The sequence below is a fragment of the Rhipicephalus microplus genome, unplaced genomic scaffold (assembly GCF_043290135.1).
Source record: "Rhipicephalus microplus isolate Deutch F79 unplaced genomic scaffold, USDA_Rmic scaffold_23, whole genome shotgun sequence".
Classification (NCBI taxonomy): domain Eukaryota; kingdom Metazoa; phylum Arthropoda; class Arachnida; order Ixodida; family Ixodidae; genus Rhipicephalus; species Rhipicephalus microplus.
The window spans coordinates 8506864-8512524 of NW_027464596.1; positions in this window are offsets into that span (position 1 = coordinate 8506864).

Sequence of the window (5661 nt, forward strand, 5' to 3'; positions counted from 1 at the left end):
AGTGCTACGTTGCACGGTGCGCCGTATCTAGAGGCGTGCGTCTCGAGCTTGTCTCGGAATTGACATCCGAGGCTTTCCTGCTGTGCCTACGACGATTTGCAGCTCGGAGAGGATTACCTAGGATGATCTATTCTGACAACGCACGAAGCTTTTACAAGACATCGGCAGACATAAAGCGGCTACACCGAATGTTCTCTGAAGAGGACGTCACTTGTCACCTCAGCACCAATGGCATTTCGTGGAAGTTTATAGCACCAAATGCTCCTTGGTGGAGTGAATGGTGGGAGTGCCTTGTATGATCAGTGAAACTTCCGCTGCGAAAAATTATCGGCAAAGCTTGTCTGAACTACGAAGAAATATCGACAGTGCTGGCAGAGGTCGAAGCAGTCGTAAACTCTAGGCCTCTGACTTTCATCGAGACAGATGCAGGAGAGCCTTGCACTTTGACGCCAGCCGAACTTATCCTTGGACGAAGGTTGACTTCCATACCGTATGCGACCGCTGACGAAGTCAACAGTAATTCCAAGCGATCAGGCGCCATACGCAGACACAACTACAGGAAGCTGCTGGTTGAAAGTTTTTGGAAGCGTTGGCAAAAAGAATACCTGTTGCAATTACGATCTGCACACTTTGCCGACACGAGATCAAATACAGCATTGAAGCAAGGGAACATTGTTCTCGTGCATGCGGACAACACGCCACGTCAGCTATGGAAGCTTGCAAGGGTCACAGAAGTGTACCGCAGTGCATACGGTATCATTCGTTCTTGCAAGATCAAGTTGCAAGGCAGTTACCTTGCGATCAGGCCGATACAAAGACTGTACCCACTTGAACTATGTGTTTAACTTTGCGCGGCTGGGAGTCTTGATTATTTTTAACATTTTGCGCTGGGAAAAGGAAACGAGAAAGAAGAAGAGTGCGAGCGAGGGACGCGGGGACGCTCAAGTGACAGCAGAACGCTTCCGAAGGCAGTTAAATAAACAAGTATTTTTGTCTTATACCTTAAAGACGGAGTTGAGTCTGATCGCAGTGTCTGGAATGCCATCGTCTTAATACCATCATCGGATAGGTTCCAAAAACTGAAAGCTTCCGAGGCAGGTCGTAGATGCTGTCTATTTCGCCTGTACTGCTCACCGTCCTCAGAGAGTACTCTGTAGCAACGAGGTGCAACCTGCTCGAGCGCCGTCGCTTTTATCGACCATTTTTTCTCATCTTCAGGCAAACGATGTCACTTGGCTGAAGTCTTAAAAGTGTGCCCTTCAGTTCACTGCGTTGAAGCCGCTTTGTTACTTTTCGGCTGCGAGGTGAATAAAGGTGGGGACGATCAGCCCCGAGGCGGCGATTCATTAGCTGTTCACCAGGGGAACTACAACACTCCGAAGGGCTTGAGTGATAATTCAGAAGGCCTTGGTAAAGTCATCTCCTGAATACTGGGTCTCCTTCAGATTATGTTTCACCACTGCCACGCATTTTTTCTCGAGTCCATTTGAATGTGAAATGCGAGGACTCGGAGAGATATGCTTGAAGTCGTACGACACCACGAAGTGGGCTAAATTTTTTGATGCGAATTGTGGCCCATTGTCACAGAGAACTTCCATTGGTACTCCATGCCTAGCAAAAATGGACAACATTTTGCGTATCATTTCTTGCGTAAGTACCCTGTAGCTCTTCAACCTCCGGATAATCGGAGTGCGCGTCGTAGAGCACCAGATACATTTTTATTTATTTATTTATTATACCTCAAAACCCCAGGGAGGGGTGTTACATGAGGGGTGGGCAACACAGGGTTTCTTCCATGTGCGCTTTGAAAAGAATGGGGCTGGAGTGGCGCACGACGTGGGACGGAAGGTCATTCCAATCCTTCGCTGTCTGAACGAAGAATGATCGAAGGTGAGCAGTTGTACGGGCATGCGCAGGGTAAACTGGGTTGTTGTGGTTAGTGCGGGAAGATATGCGATGCGCGGGCATGATAACAGATGCGTCGGACAGTGAGTGAAAAAATTTATGAAAAAGAGCTAATCTAGTGACTTTGCGTCGCAGTTCAAGGTTGGGAAGATGGGCTTTAATCTTTAAGTTAGTAACGCTTGTGTGGCGCGAGTAATCGGAATATATAAACCTAGATGCTCTATTTTGGACAGATTCTAATGTTTTGGATACATTAGGTTGGTGGGGATTCCAGACGGCGCAAGCGTATTCAAGCTTCGGACGGACTAGTGTTTGATATGCTAAAAGTTTAACAGAAGGGGGAGCAAGTCGTAAATTTCTTCTTAGGTAACCAATGACTTTGTTTGCTTCGTTAGAAATGTTTGTTATGTGGGAGGACCAAGTAAGATCTGGCGTAATGTTTATACCTAAATATTTGTAGGAATTCACCAGGGATATTTCGCAACCAGAAAAAAAGTATGAAGTAGCCGGGTGAGATTTCCTGCGATGAAAAGAGATGACGGAGGTTTTCCTAATGTTCAAAGTCATGAGCCATTTTTTGCACCAAGTTTCTATAGTTATTAGATCATCTTGAAGGATCTGGGAGTCATTAGGGCAGTTAATAGGACGATAAATCACGCAATCGTCAGCGAATAGACGGATTTGGGACGATATATTGCTAGGTAGGTCGTTAACATAAATTAAAAATTGAAGGGGACCGAGCACCGTACCCTGAGGTACACCTGAAAGAACAGGACGCATGGTAGATGATGTCTGGTAGGAGTAAACGAACTGTTCCCGGTTTGACAAAAAATTTTGTATCCATTCTAGAACTGCTGGGTCAATGTTTAAGCGGGAAAGTTTAAAAAAAAGGCGTTTATGGGGTACTTTATCGAAAGCTTTTTCAAAATCTAGGAAAAGGGCAACTACAGGAACATTCTGATCTATACTTGAGCTGATGTCGTTAATAAAGAGCGCTAGTTGTGTGTCACAGGAGAGGCCTTTCTGAAATCCGTGCTGACTGGGATGGAAAAAGTTTACAGAGATCAGGAATTTGACTGTTTGAGAATAAATTATATGTTCCATTATTTTACAGCACACGCATGTTAGTGATATGGGCCGGTAGTTTGAAGGTGAGGATGAAGGACCTTTTTTTGGGTATCGGAGTGACCTTGCCAACCTTCCAGTCCCGTGGCACCACTCCAGATGACAGTGATTGCTGGAAGATGTGCGACAGTATGACAGCACATAGATGTTTGGTATTTTATAAAACTTTAGAATTTATACAATCACTACCAGCTGATGACGTCACTTTTAAGGAATCAATGACTTGTATGATGCCATTTGGTTAAAAATGACACTGGGCATAGCAGGGCCATCATGGGACGGCACACATGGAGATACATCGGGAACACATGAAAATGCATCGTCAGGTTCATCAGTAAACACTGAGCAAAACGTGGAGTTTAGTGTTTCGGCGACCTTGAACTCCGGGATGGGAATATTATCTTCATCTAGTAAAGAAATGGGTTTAGCATGGGTTGGGTTGATAGTGTTCCAGAACTTTTTGGGGTTTGTGCGTAGCATGTCTGGTAGGGTTGACGAGAAGAACGTCCTCTTAGCGTCCGAGATCATAGATGCGTAAAGTTTTTCAGTTTCACGATATTTTTCCCAAGCGTTACTGGATTTTGATTTTTTGGCTGACCGAAATTGTCTTTTCTTTTTGTTGCTAAGTCGTTTCAAAGTATTATTGTACCATGGCGAAGTAGGCCGTTCTGTGATGGTAACTGTGGAGATGTACATGTTTATTAATTGCTGCATTTTGTTTTTGAATAGCTCCCAGTTCTCGTCAAAAGAACGTTTGGAAAAATCCACGAGGAACCAATCGGAAAAGGAAGCTAGTTCATCATTCATTCCTTGATAATCTGCTTTGTTGTATAGGGTTATCGTCTTTTTACTTTTTTTGGATTGGGTAAGTTGCATTGAAAAGTGGCATGAATGACGGCATGATCACTGAAGCTGCTCGGACTAGAAACGGACGAAACTTTATCTGGTTGGGTCGTGAGAAATAAATCCAGTAAGCTTGATGAATTAAAAGTCGTTCGCGTAGGAAAGCTAATCATTTGAGATAAGTTGAAAGTAGGGCAAGTATCTATGAAGTCACTTTCAGTGTTCGGTTTCGACATTGCTAATGCTAGGTCAGACCAAGTTATCGCCGGGAAGTTAAAATCACCAAGGAGGAGAAAGGGGCGTTATCCAACGCTGACGTTAATAGTTGTAGAGCATCATGAAGCTCACCAACAAAAGAAAGATCGGAATCAGGGGGGCGATAGCAGATGCCAATGACAACGGGTGGAACGGCAGCTTTGCAGTGAATAAAGACTACTTCAAGACTCGAAGGAATGTCGACAGCGCAGCATTGTAAACTGTGGTGAGCGGCGATTAACACTCCACCACCCCGCTTGTTTTTGCGATCGCAACGGAAAATATCGAAGTTGTTGAACAGAGGAAGCAATTCAGAGTCCAAGATAGATGCATTAAGCCACGTTTCGGTTAGGAGAACTAAGTTACAGTCACTTGCTTGAATTAGGCTGTGCAAGGCATCGCGTTTGGGCAGTAGACTCCTAATATTAGTATAGATGAGCGAAATAAATTTTACCTGCATATTGACATAGACCTGCTCCAACGCAAGTACAATGCGGGGTTTCTCTCATCGAAAACGATTCCGCAGGTGCGGCGTATGGATTGATCTTGCAAGTTTTACATCTGCTGATCATGTCCCTAATGTCTTGAGTCATTGTTCGTCACATCAAAAGCCTTGCCTTCGCAAGTGATTTGTTTATACCCAAGTGGCCATCACTTAGCCGACTCAGCCTGTCTGATCGTATTGACCGTGATATTACCACATTGGCTCCTTTAAATAACAGCCTTCTAATAAACGACATTTCGAGCCGTAAGCTTTGTACGAACCCATATACGAGCCCATAAAATGCGAATAAATATTAGGCAATATACGCTACGCAATGTCTACGAAATGCTGTAAAATTTTACTTAACATTGCCTTCCATGAGAAAAATACAAATCGTGTACAAACAAAAACAGCATGATCAGCTAACCAACTAGTGTTAATGCTGGCAAAAAATATACACCATCAGAACGGCGCTCTCTCTATTGCTCTCAATGGGCGGAACTGAAATGAACTGAAATATTTCGTCATTAAAAAGATCCAAGCTAGCTGTTCTATAACTTCCTTCTTCGCTCCTTGCCTATCTACTTGGAACAAGATAGATAGATAGATAGATAGATAGATAGATAGATAGATAGATAGATAGATAGATAGATAGATAGATAGATAGACAGACAGGCAGACATATAGATAGAGAGACAGATAGATAGAGATAGATAGATAGATAGAAACAAGGGTGAATTTAAAAGACAAAAACGTTGTTTTGAGAAAATAAACAAATTTATTCCTATTCTGTTAAACCATGGCCATTTAGAATTGCAGCAACAGCCATGAGCCAGAGATGGTGAGCTCCAGAGAGGACGGCCAGTGGGCTTTGGGACAGGCCCTGTAACGAGAGCTAAAGCACGTGGTTAGCGAAGAACACTGCAGGATAGATAGATAGATAGATAGATAGATAGATAGATGGATAGATAGATAGATAAAAAGAAACACGGGCGAATTTAAAAGACAAAAACGTTGTTTTGAGAAAATAAACAAATTTATTCCTCTTG